The sequence below is a fragment of the Helianthus annuus genome, chromosome 6 (assembly GCF_002127325.2).
Source record: "Helianthus annuus cultivar XRQ/B chromosome 6, HanXRQr2.0-SUNRISE, whole genome shotgun sequence".
Lineage (NCBI taxonomy): Eukaryota > Viridiplantae > Streptophyta > Magnoliopsida > Asterales > Asteraceae > Helianthus > Helianthus annuus.
Window position 1 is genome coordinate 121,987,289 of NC_035438.2, and position 14,891 is coordinate 122,002,179.

Below are 14,891 nucleotides of genomic sequence, written 5' to 3' on the forward strand. Positions count from 1 at the left end.
ATTAGGCGCAGTGGTTTTTGCTTTAAAGATCTGGAGACACTACCTTTATGGTACGAAGTGCACAATCTTCACAGATCACAAGAGCCTCCAGCACATATTCAACCAGAAGGAGTTGAACATGAGGCAAAGACGATGGGTTGAGTTGTTGAATGACTACGACTGCGAGATAAAGTATCATCCAGGGAAGGCGAATGTGGTCGCCGATGCCCTAAGTCGAAAAGAGAGAATCAAGCCCATAAGGGTTAGGGCTTTGGAAATGGTTATTCGAACCGATTTTCCTCTGCGCATTCGTGCCGCGCAGAGAGAAGCTCTCAAGGAGAGAAACCTTGAAGAAGAGTATCTCCGTGGGATGGAGAAGTTATTGGTACCAAACAAGGAAGGAACGTTGTGTTTTGAGAAAAGGATTTGGGTTCCTCTGTTTGGTGGTTTAAGGAAGGTTATTTTCGATGAAGCTCACAAGTCGCGGTACTCTATCCACCCTGGAGCGGATAAGATGTACCAGGATCTTAAAGATTACTATTGGTGGCCTAGGATGAAAGGCGATGTTGCTATTTATGTGAGCAAATGTTTAACATGCGCCAAAGTTAAGGCGGAATACCAGAAGCCTTCGGGACTTCTGCAGCAACCAGAGATTCCCGAGTGGAAATGGGAACAAATCTCTATGGATTTTATTACGAAGTTGCCAAGAACGCCAAGAGGCCATGACACTATTTGGGTAATAGTGGATCGCTTAACGAAGTCAGCACACTTCTTACCTATCCGCGAGAAGGATAATACGAGCAAACTGGCCGAAATTTACATGAGAGAGATTGTTACACGCCATGGAGTACCTCTCTCAATCATCTCCGATAGAGACGGAAGGTTCGTATCGAGGATATGGCAATCCTTCCAGGAAGCTTTTGGCTCAAAGTTGAATCTGAGCATTGCTTTTCACCCGCAGACCGACGGCCAAAGTGAGCGGATGATACAGACGCTAGAAGACATGCTGAGAGCATGTGTGATGGATTTGGGCGGTAGCTGGGATAAGCATTTACCCCTGGTTGAGTTTTCCTACAACAACAGCTACCATACCAGTATTGGTGCCGCGCCATTCGAAGCTTTATATGGGCGCAAGTGCAGGTCACCGCTTTGTTGGTCTGACGCCGGTGATAGACAGTTGGTTGGTCCTGACATGGTCCAGGAAACCACTGATAAGATTGCACAGATACGAGATCGCATCAGTGCGGCTCGTGACCGGCAGAAAGCCTACGCAGATCGAAGCAGGAAACCACTAGAGTTTGAGGTTGGTGATATGGTTTTGTTGAAGGTATCACCCTGGAAGGGTGTGGCACGCTTTGGGAAGCGTGGGAAGTTGAATCCAAGGTATATTGGACCGTTCAAGATCTTGGAAAGAATCGGGTTAGTAGCATACAAGTTGGATTTACCTGCTGAACTAAATGGTGTTCACGATACATTCCATGTATCCAATCTGAAGAAGAGTCCAACACAAGTTACCGTTGCCATTCCCACCGACGAAATTCATGTTGACGACACGCTCCATTTCGTTGAAGAACCTGTTGAGGTCACGGATTGGAAAGTAAACAAGACCCGCCGGAGCAGTGTCAAGCTCGTCAAAGTTCGTTGGAATGCTAGACATGGTCCTGAATTCACCTGGGAGCATGAGGACCGAATGAAAGAGAAATACCCCCACCTATTTCCTGAAAACCCTGCTTCTACAAGGAGAACTTAAAATTTCGGGACGGAATTTTTCTAACAGGGGGAGAATGTGACAACCCTCACTAAACCAGGTATCCGTACGATTTAATTAATAATTAATTACTGCCTGATTACTGTGCTTAACTGAAATTGCTGATGAACTGCTACTTGATTTCTAGTACTTGTATATCCCTGCATCATACTTTACATACTGTCACTACACTATTTACATGTTGAACCTTAGTGACAAACATGATGCACAAAAGCACAGTAGCATTAGAATGGATAACCTATTGAACATGCTGATAAAGCCAGCATCAGGCAGACACTGCCTCTAAGGGCCTATATGAGCCAGAAATATTTTACTACACCCATAGAGAGTGTAGGGATACAAGGGTTGTAGAACTGCGTCTCTAGGAATAAGATATAATGACTGGATGTGCCTAAAACGTACTCTAAGCATCAAACACAGCACTTTTATTAACATATCAGCTTCTGGCTAACTAATAAAGTGCCAAAACATGAGGAAAATATTCCTGACACTTTGAGAAATAAGTTGTGTCACTAAAAATGTTATTTACGACACTTAAAAGCTTACTTAAGCACTTTAACGGATTACTATCCAACCGAACAACCGGACTTTACCCGGAACATAAAAATATTGACATTAACAATATTGGTCTTTTTCTGAGCCAGTTAGGGTCCCTGAATACCCTAACACCCGCTATAGAGCACATCACACCACTAACCGAGTTAACCCTAAATCTAACTTGGTTTAACTTAACTAATCATCAACTATCTAGTTAAAATCAAACTAGAACCCCCCCCCCCTTTAGGCCGATCGGCCACCATGTAACTAGAGGGGACACCTCTAGTACAATCTTGATTATTTTAATTGTTGTGCATAAAATCTAGGGGACATGTAATCCCTTGGTCCATAGCCTAAGAGAATGTCTATAAAATCAAACATTTGCACATCATGATCCACACTCCACATTCACCAACACACCTCTCTCTCTCTTACTCCCAAGCTCACGACCAAACACCCCCCTTGGCACCCCATCATTTTCGGCTCTTGATCCTCCCATTCCAAGGTTATACAAGTCTTACGGGTCACGCATAAGGAGTCTTGGAGCTAACGGAAGGCGAAGGACCTTTCTACTTTGCTTTTATCCACCTCTTCTTCGCATAGATTCTTCCCTAGCCCCGAGCTAGAGGTATAACACTTAAAACTCATACTCGAACTAATCTAAGGTGGTTAATAAGATTTGTAACGGTTAAAAGTCGGAAAACTTGCGTTTTGAGACATTAAAGTCTACTAAAAACATGAATCTTGTTGGTTAAAAGCATAATAGTTGTGTAAAAGTTGTAGTATTTGAAAGTTGTGAATATTTAAGCCCGATCTACGTTGTGGTAGCTCGGATCATCATTTAACCCGGTTTGGTTAAGATCATGGATCTTGACATAAGCTTGTTTCGGACGGTACAAGGGTTAAAAGGTGAAACTCTACCACACGAGAAACATGAACTTGTGTAAAAGTATTTTTACTTGTAAAATAGTGTTTAAAACTAGCGGATCTACGTATCTGCAAGTGGTATTTTCAAAGGACCAAGTGTCGAGAAAATCATGTTCTCTAAAAGTCGGATAACACACTAACAAGCATGATTTTTACAAACCACAAGTGTATAAACACTTGTGAAATGAAAAGTTTCGACAAAATAACGATCTTTGTAAAAGATGACGGGAAGTTGTAAAGATGGATTTATTCTAAAAACGAGGTTTTTACGAGATTAAACTATTTTATACAAAGATCCATAAAATATAACGGGATCTACACTATAGTTTTCGGAAAAACTACAAGTTCATGCGATTATGCAATTTACATACTTGTCGACTAGTTTGATGTGTCAGAAATTGTTTGATTGAATCAAGAAGTTGTTGAAATGATTTTTGTAAAAGAAAATGATACGCTTGAAAGCGTGGCCACCTCCAGTTACAGGGGAAACTCTGGCGAAATTTTTCTAAAAACATAACACTTAGAATTATTTACAAGTGTTAGAATTATTTTTGATATGTTTTCAAAATATATTTCGCCATGACTTTATTTACAAATATTCGGAGGTGGGATTTTCACAAAATTAAACGTGATAAATATATATTTGGTAAATATAATTTTTCACAACACTGTTTATGATTATTTTGTGAAAATACACAAATATTATTTTTAGAGTAAAAATAATATTTACAAACGTTGACGAATCCAAAATAATACGAACGCTTTCACGATAAACATATAAGTTACAACGGTAATTATTATTACCACACGATTACTAAAACGTAACTTACGCATTATACGGAAATGATTATGAACGAATATTTTATCAACGTATTATTTTTGGGGAAAAATTATGTGAAATGGAAATATAATATTTTTGAGAAAAATATTTATATTTGGAATTAGAAATGAAAATATATTAAGTGAGACTTAATATTATAAATTGAACGCACATGTATTAAATCCCCCATCCTTGGAAGGAGATTAACTACCAAGTACATGTAAAATATAAACACAAAATAGTTGTCTAACTATTTCCCAAAAACCTAAACTATAAAGCTAAGGCACGGCCATCCGTCTAATAGAACTAGTACATGTAGGTCGTCGCACAGCTGACATTCGGAGTACTTGGTAGAGACGCACTGACTGTGAGTTCATGTCCCCCTTTTCTCTTAACTGTTTTCAGTTTTCTAAACTGCGGGGGTGAAATACATGTTACTATGATTACGAGTACTTTTATACATGGTATGGTTAGCGTAAGGAGGGTTACTACTTAGATCATGTGAGTGGGTAGGCGCAACTTGAGGCCATTAATCCTCATTGTAGGACCGAGGGACAGTAGCGGTAGATCTATCTGGGTGTAGCGAGCCCAGCCCCAGGCCCAGCAGAACGGACCTCGGGGTGACTTTGTGCCCAACGCAAAATCCGCTAGGTTTGAGTCTTCCTACTTGCACTTCACACATATCAATGGCCTTGCAAACCATTGGTGATCTCTTTTTCCTTATTTGCTACATACCAGGATTTTTGATAAATACAAAGGTTTATTTACTCACTTACACATGAACTCGCTCAACATTATTGTTGATTTTTCAACTTACATGTATTTCAGGGAATTAAAAGGTCTGGCACGGTATGGCACGTTTTCCCGCTGCACTAGTTTCCAAGGTCATCCGGGGTTTAGGGAATGTGACTCTTTCCTGGACAAGTCACAGTCCTTAAACTGTGTTTATGTTATGTTTAAGTTGTAATGTTTGTTGAACAAGGTTATGGTTGTTAGGGCGTGATCCCGTTTTAAACAATGATACTGTATTTGGTTTTTAAAACTTAATGGATGATTCTTGCATGTTTTAATTCATATAGCTTTGTTATGATTAAGCTATGGTATTAAGAAGTCACACCAAATTAACCACACTTCCGCAAGGCCAGGGTGTGACAGTAACAATCCAATTTCCCCTCAAATTTCACCTTTTTCTTGATACATATGCTCAAGAAAACCGATTCCTGAAAAGGGTTTTTAAAAGGGTTTCTGTGACATCCTGGAAAAATCAGGTATCCTTTCTGGTTCAGCTCTCATTGCGGTTATACTTTAGTTTAGGTGGTTATTATAAAATAAGTGTGTCGCGGATAATTTAGTAGCGTGTTACTCGTTTGTATTTTATTAGCATAACACTCGACTCTCGTAACTGAAACATTATTACGTGAATTACGCGGAACCTAAACTCGAAACCGAAACATTGTAATACGTTATTTGCGAAACTTAATTAAAAACTTGAACCCGTTATCTTGTGACCTAAAAACCGAACTCACCCTATTCCCCCACACCAATTCTCGGCCCAAACAAACCAACCCAGCCCGCCACCCCTTTCCTTACGGCCCAACTAGCCCAAATCGCCCCCACCCCTTGTTTTTAATACATACGTATGTATGTATATGTGCAAAAAAAAACCCTAGACTCCTTGTGTGTGTGCGACGGCAGCAGAGACGCAGGCACCCCCCCCTTCATTGATCATCCTTCTATTCCTTCCTATCGTTCTTTTATCGCTACTCAAGGTTAGTTATGATCTTATGTGTTACAGCTACGTTTTTGCAATGTTTATGATGTTATATACCTAGGATTTGTTGTGATTTTAATATGCTAGATGGTATTTGATGAGTCAACTTGTTATTAGTTGATGTTACTAGGTTGCATGATCGTTTAAACTCGTTCTAGTATCATATAAGTGAAAAATTGAAAGATGCTTAGCATAAACAGCCAACTTCAGTTGGCTGTAAGCAGGTCGTGACATATCAAAAAACGGATTTTCTAAAGTCTAAAATGTACGATTTTGAAAAACGCTTCAAATGCCGCTGGAATCACATTTTTTTGATGTCGTTTACTATTTTAAAGAACTGTTTCGTACAGCAGCTAAAGCTGCGTTTTTTCTGCAGAAATTACACGTTATGTTTTACGTTATATCCTGTAAACTGGATAGAGTTAGGTCGTGAAATGCGTACAGTATCTGGGCACGGGTCTCGCCGAAAATTTCCCACTGGAATTTCGCCAATCGGACAGACGATGATGTTTAAATAAATTTTTCCATGGACTGCAGTCAGGAAGTGACGAATCTGACTGCAGCCTAGTGGATGATTTTTAATAAATAATTGGCAATGATTTAGGTCTTGAGATTTTTACACAAAGTGAAACGGACCATTTGGAATGTCGAAGACAGCCCAGTTCTGGACATCAAAGCTGAAACGTAATAAGTTGTTATGTGTGTATCAAAATGGTTGTTTGTGCTATCTGAGAATGATCAAACCTATTTTATGTCAACGAAAATGTTGTGTGAGTTGTTGTGTGCTATGATCACAAGTGATTATATGTGGAATATGTGTATGTATGTAAGTTGTCAACGTGATTGCATGATACGTGTTAGATACGTGTATGAGTTTCGTGCCTTACATGAATACACTAATAAACTAAATGGTAATCGTATTAGGACGTGATTGACCTACCTCAACTCCTAATCACTTTAAAAGTCTAACCGAGCAATCAAAGGTGAGTTCACTACTCTCTTTACAAGCATGCATCCAGTAGGAACAAACAAACAAACAAACTTGCATCCCTGTAGGGGATACTTTACAAACCAATATCCTTGTAAGGGATATGAGGCAGATTTCAGTAAATGTTGTTGTTGGATAATACACTCACTTCTATCACTTAAGTCCCATCTTACTACCGTATTAGTTGCTTATAGGGCAACGGGGTTATTAGTTGATAGCGCTATTAGGTTTGGCACTCTCACGACGTACCTGGATAGGACGAGCGTGAACTAATGACCTTAACCACATGACCAATGTTTGATAGAGCATTGGGGAAGGGCAAACAAACAGCCGTCTTGCGGTATCGAGTTATTATCAACATGTCTAAAAACTAAACACTTGGTAACTAAACGTGTAACAAAACTGTGAACTCGCCAACTTTATGCTGATACATTTTTCTGCATGCTTGCAGGCCATTAGGTACACTGATATGGGACTTGCTCTCTGGGAAGCTGGAGTAGTCATGGGTTGTGGTGATTGGATGGACACTCGAAGTTGGATTGTTTTCTAAACTTTATAATGTTTAAGTTGGATTGTTTTCTAAACTTTATAATGTTAAACTTATTGAACAATATTTAATGCTTCCGCTGAACATGTCTGATTTTCAAAACTGATATTTGAATATTACTATTCTCATTTAATGGAGATTTCTATTTTTACTTATGGTTCAATGTAATTAGTGGTTAGATCCTGGTATGTCACACGCCTCGCGGGGGTCCCCATTTGTGGTATTTTTGGGGGTGTGACAGTTTCAATCATCATCATCTTCTAACCCATCACCTTCAACCATCATCATCTTCAATCAGAACTGAATCGGTCCCGGAACCCACACATCAGCTAAAACATATTCCGAATCAGAACTGACATCATTACTCGGAGAATCGAAAGAAAATTAATGTATAATCAGGATATAAGGAGACTCACCAGAGAAATTTTTTTTTTGACTCGCGACTGCCATCATCCTCAACATCGTCCAAAATCCACCACCTTCGTCGCTGTGAACGGAGGCGCTGTCGCCGAAAACATCGCTGGAGATGGTCGGCTCCCCTTCTCCCCTTCGTTCTCTCCCGCTATCTGATGCTTATCTCTTTGCAGCTCTCTCTCTCTCTCTCTCTCTAAAACCTTCAAGGTGTGTGTGTAACAGTTGTGCAGCCGGAAAAACGGCCTGACCCGACCCGATTCGTCAACGGAGTCCGTTGTCGGCTTCGCCGGAAGCGTCGTCGAAGGGAGAGCGAACAAGGGGGTGCTACGATATAGAATGAAGGAGATTCGGGGAGTGTTGGGTGTAGAAAAAAATAGGAAGTTGGGGCTAGGGTTTTGAGAAAGTGAAGAGGGGAAGGAAAGAGATGCAAATGATGGAGGAAAATTACCATTATACCCATCATATGCATGTCATATGTCTAATAATTAACCATACTTTAGGGTTGAGTTAGACTTAGTGGCCAAAATAGTTAGTTATAGAGACCATGGGGACACATATGTTTAAAAATCTTATTTTGGGCTAATATAGTAAAACGGATTTAATCACAGGGGCCAAAAACGTAATTTACTCTTTATTTTATATTAAGTTTTATACATTACACATGTAGGTTCTATAAAGAAACAAAATTTGTTCATATATTTTTTTAAAGTTTCAGGCGCGTGATGCGTGATTGATGAACAATGAATTTCAATCCTTTTTTAATGTTTTATAAAATTTATGGGGTAGGTTATGCTAAAAGCATCAAACGCCACATGTCTTAAAGGGATGGAGTTAAGTGTGTCCACGAAACTTAAAAGTTTTGGTAGCAATAACCACACAACACTACCACATTGACATATGGGCTGACATGCCATTGAAAAAATTTTATGCAATAATAAATACAAGGGCATTTTTTTACCGATTAAAGACCAGTCATCTACATATTCAAGACATCCAATAAATACAAAGGCATTTTTTATCCATTAAAGCACTTTATATTTACAGATTCATGTTTGACCTTTTTCCTCTTAATATTTGCTTTCTGATATGATCCCAGATGACAAAATTAGATGAAAACTATATGTAAATCTGACCTCAATGAACCTATGGGATGATACAAGTGTTTAAATTATGCTTGCTAATTTACTGCCCTGACCACAAAAAAAAAAAAAAAAAAAAAAAAAAAAAAAAAAAAGACAAAAAGAAAAAAGCAGATATATATCTTTTTATTTGGTTACGTAAAAGACAAGGTATATGAATGTAATTCACTTGTAAAATAATAGCCAATTTTAGGTGACTTAATATGACATGAGTATTATGTAATTGTTTGAGGAAATTGAAGAAATGATATATGAATGGGGAAAATATGTAATTGATTGAGGATATTAGACTGTGGGGAGTGGGGGCGGGGGTTGGGCGTGGGTAGCCTTTCAACACCAGCTGCTCCATTCCGTGGTGGGTTTGGGCATGGCGTTGCCCCTTTGGTTTGGGAATTCTGTTTGGCGGGGGGCAGGGTGACTTGGCTGGCTTTGGTTGGCTACTTTAATTAAAAAAAAGGAATACATGGCTGGCCACGCCAAGCTAAACCACGCAACACCACACCCCTCATTTTTCACCATAAGCTTATGGATCCCACCCTCGCCACGTGTCGAGCAATGCCTCCAACCCAAGCTTCTCCACTCCCCACAGTCTTTGAAGGGGGGTTCTATCGGCACACCGACTGGCCTATTCACACACTTTGAAAGTCCAATACGAATCGTATAGGCCTATACGATCCGTATTGGATAAAGTTACGACATGGTATACTGACAGGTGCAGGGGTTTGTCTAGCGGCTGGCCTATACGCGTTGTATAGGCCTATACGATGCGTATTAAGACACTGATTTTTTGAGGTTTGATTTTTTGGTGTTTTATGTTTGGCTTTTGGTGTTTTGGGTTTGGTTATTGGTGTTTATTGTTGGTTATTTTTGTTTTAATGAATTTAAAATCTTTATTTTTTTATCGTTACGTATCGTAGTATAGCGTATCGTGGCGTATCGTATCACATTTTTAAATTTTAGTATTTTATCGTGACGTGTCGTATGATATCGTATCATCCTTGTACCGTATCGTATTGTATCGTAGTTGTATTTTGTATTATTTTTTATGTTGACGTATTCACGACGTGTGATATTTACATTATACGTAACCAAGCAAACCAATCTAAACATTCAAAATAAACAATACAAATACAAATAAACTGAAACTGCAAATTTAAGTACATAATAAGTTTGTATATATATATATATATATGACATCGTCCAAAATACATAAACTGTCAAAATACAAAAAAAGTACAACGATCCTAAACCGCTGGAACCGCATCCTGACCCTCCTGACTGGTGCCTGAGGGCACCATCCCCTGAGTCGCGCCTGAGGGCCCCGCCCCCTGATCCGCATCCTGTCCAGGGCGAAGCGAGAACAGCGGTATAGGAAATGGGGTCCGACCACGGTCCATATCCACCTGTATATCGCCCTGGATCGCCTGCATGAAGGGCCTCACTACGGCGGTGATGGGCGTCAATCCGCGCCTGCAGCCGGTCCTCCATCTGCTGTAACGCAAGCGCCACAGCTGGATGGAGCTGGTCATACAGAACGTGCTGGGCTACTGAGGCACCCCCTGTGCTGCGGCTGCGTTGGCGATGGTGGTGGCGGAGGTGGTGGTGGGTAAGCGTGGTCACCATCGGCGTCATCGCCATCGTCCTCGGCATCACCACCTGCCGGCTTTGACAGCTCCTCTGGTAACTCGGCTGGGAGGTCGGTGGGGAAAAACAGTTGCCCGTCCGCTCCTATAAATCGAAGCCCGAGCCTAGGGAAGTCACGTGTCATGTGCATGCCGATCAGCGTCTGTCGTGTCAACCTGGTCGGCTCCACCATGCCCCCCCCGGTGAACTAGGGGTCCTGTTGGAGAACAAGGCCTAACGAGTGGGCAATACGCGAGATGTCCCCCCCCCCCCCGTACAACAGAGATCTGTCCTGCCGGTGGTACGCCGCTACAAACCACTGGGCTAGGCAGTGATGGAGGGCGCACGTCTCCCCCCATACAAGACAATACAGATAAAACAGACCCCCCCGATTGCACCACTCGCGACTCTGCTCGCGTGGGCAATAAGCCTGTGCAGGTAACGATACAAGGGGTCTCTGATACGTAAAACCCTCGACTTCGAGCGCCCAAAGCGACCCGAACCGATCACTTTCCAGAACCTGACAAGTGTCGAACGGGGGGGGGGGGGCACATGGAAGCCCTCAGTGTTGAGAGGGGTGTCAGTCTCCTCCAACGTGTAAAGACCGCAGTGCACGACAAACTCTCTCAGTCACATCTCGTGCCACTCACCCGCTAAACGAAAACTGACCTCTACCCACAACTCCTCGGGGTCATCAAGCTCCTCTGGCTAGTCTGCAGGCCTGGGAGCGAACTCAAACGATGCCAGAACTCGCACAACATGGCCCTAAACGACGACAAGCATGCCAGATGGAACAACTGGTCACACAACGTGGTTAGTATCCGTTTCGTATACAAAATAAAGAAAACACAGTAACAAATAGTATACCTGTCCCATGGAGTGTCGTGTCCGATGTAATCTCGGGTTCTCGCCGCCTCGTCCATTTCCTCTAGAGTCGTCCAATCGACGGCTGCGTGGCCGCCGATCTCCATCCGCCGAAAATTTTCACATCTGTGAAAGGCCTCGGTCCCCTGCTCGAACGCTAGATAAGGATTATCTAGCAACGGGTCAACATCTGGGCCATCGCGCCCACGTCCACGCTACCGGCCATCACCGCCCCCGCACGTCCTCCACCACCTCGCCCCCGCCCCCACCCTCCTCCTCTACCTCCACCTTCACTTCCATCGCCACCCCCCGGCCCCGCCCTCCCCCGACAACGCCAGCTATATCAATCTAAATATATAACAATTTTTAATATTAAATATAACATTATTAATTTATTATTAAGTATGGGTAAGGTTATTGTAAAAAAGGTTAAAAGTGTGAGAAATGTGAGAAATATTGTGGAGATGACATGTGTCCTCAATCTAAATTAATTCAAAAGGGTAAACAAGTAATTTTATCATTAATTCAATTAATTCAAACTTTCCATAACCGTCACCTTAATTATAGGAACAAGAGTTTTTAAAATATCTCTAAAAAACACTACGAATAACACTGCAACCACCATTCAGCATGTATATAACACCATTCAATAATTATATAACACCATTCAATAAGTATATAACATCATTCATTAAGTATATAACACCATCTTAAAGAACTCTATAAAAACACTACGAATACACTGCAAAATCACCATTCAACACATATATAACACCATTCAATAATTATATAACATCATTCAATAAGTATATAACACCATTCAATAAGTATATAACACCATTTTAAAGATCTCTATAAAAAAAACTACAAATAACACTGCAAAATCACCATTCAGCACATATATAACACCATTCAATAATTATATAACACCATGGTGTTTTAAAACCAACATTCCAGTAGATAAAAAAACACCACGCTTTCCAGTATGTGTTTAAAACACCACGCTTTGAATCACAATACAATAAAAACACCACTGTATGAACATAGACAAAACATCATGGACTAAACATCTGATCGAAACATATTTTTTCTCTATATAAGTATAGCAATATGGTACTCATATTAAAGATAAAAAAACGCTTGTTATTATGGTGTAATTTAAAAAAAAAAGTCACGTATAAAAAGTTGTTGATGTTTAAAAAAGACGGGGGTAAGTTGCATGTGCATTAATGTTAGTTTCTTAATCTAAAAATGTTAAATTTACCTCTATACCCTTAATCTAGAAAATTAATATATTTAATAGTAAACATTATTTATAATTTTGCCATTATGATCTCAACCATTAGATCAAATATCTAATGGTGTATATTCTTTCTTACCTTTCTTACAAAAACCCATTTTTTACATGAACCTCTACCTATTAAGTATAACCTTTTTATTATATTTAAAAAAATATAACTATTTTTAATGTATTATTTAAAAATTGTAACAATAATTTTTAGTTTTTAATATTAAATATAACGTTACTTATTTAATTTTTTTAAAAAATATTAAATTTTTTATGTATTTTTTAAAATATATAACATTTTTTATGTATTTTTGTAAAAAATATAACATTTTTATGTATTTTATAAAAAAAAAATGTAACATCAATTTCTACTTAAAAATATAACATTTTTAATAAAAAAACTAAGATATAAAACATTTTTTATATTTTATAATACAGAAAAGAAAAAAAAATGTTTTTGCGTATAGGCCCATACTGATCGTATTAGTCCATAAATTTGAAAGAAAATCATGTATTTTTTAAGCAATACGATGCGTATAGGCCCATACACATCGTATTGCTTCATCGTTCAACGAAAAAAACCCAAAAAAACAGCCTTTAAACCCAAAATCCACACAAATTCTACGGTCAAAATACAAAATTGAATACGTATAAATGATGAGGGTTCGGAGATACATACCTTACATGTCTTTGAACTTGAAATCAACACTGTATATGGACCATATGTGTGTGTATTTTGAGTGTTTGGTTCGTATCAAGATAATAACCCCCTGTTAATCAAGGGGTTATATCGTTTTGTCCTTTAATACGCATTGCATAGGCCTATACGATCCGTATTACCCCCTGTTTTTCTGAAAATTCAGGGGGGTAATACACATCGTACAGGCCTATACGATGCGTATTAACCTGCAATACGCCAAAGTTTAGGCCTATACGATCGTATTGGCCATGATAACAAAATTTGTTTTTATTGTGTTTTCCTCGGTTGACCCGTATTCGACGAATTTTCGCGTATTTTGTCATTTTATGAAGTATACCTTCAATACGCGTCGTTTCGGTGACGTTCGGTTGCGTGTGTTTATCGTATTCTATGATTACGTACAATTTTGTTTGGAATCCACTTGGATTGTATTGTGTCGTGTCATATGTATACGCGTCTTAGAATATCATTAGATGCATATTTTTACGTATTTTAGCGTATTGTAGCGTATCTTAGCGTATTTTGACATATTTTAGCGTATTTTGACGTATTTTAGCGTATTTTAGCGTATTTTAACGTATTTTAGCGTATTTTAATGTACTTTAGCGGATTTTAATGTATTTTAGCGTATTTTAGCGTAACCGGATTCATAATACGGAGACCCATAACCATGATCATCGCTAAGCACAATAAACTGAAAAAAAAACAACAGTTAAATCATAATGGCACATCTAAAAGCCTTCTTAATAATAAGTAAATATATTTTTACCTCGTTCAGTTCTGGAAACAACGGTTGTCGGGGATCAACAAACTAAAAAAACAACGGGTAAAAGATAATGGTAAGTTTAACGCTGAATAGAAAAAAGTAAATAAATACTTACCTCGTTGAGGTCTGGCAACAACGATTCATTATGATGGGGACGAAAGCCGAACACGACCTCATCCGCGTGATCATCATTTCCTCTCCCATCGTAAGAATCAGGGACAACATGTTCCTCCTAATACAAACAGTATGCTAAGTATTTCACAAAAAAAAAAAAAAAACAAGTTAAAAAAATGCTATAGCACACTGCTTTTAGGAATAAACATGCTCGTGTTTGTGTCGGACGGCTCGCCGGAAATGTAATTAAGATTGAACCAAGACATGGTGAAATCGAATATAAAGAAAAAAGGAAGACTGAATCGTCTTCGTCACCCTCATTTATAAAGGCCAAGCATAATGCAAATTCACATACCAATACGGGTCGTATAGGCCTATACGACCTGCATAGGGTTGACACAATGTTCTTTCAATCACTTTATGTCACTATTAAGTGACAGAAAGTAACCTCGTACTATAATACAGATCGTATAGGCCTATATGATCCGTATAGGGTTTGCATGTGAACCCTATCTGTCAGGTTTGATAGACAACCTATTACTAATACGCATCATATAGGCCTATACGATGCGTATTAGTCCGCATGAGGAGACAGTGTCAGCCTTTGACTGACCTTGGAAATTGAATTTAACCTAATACGCATCGT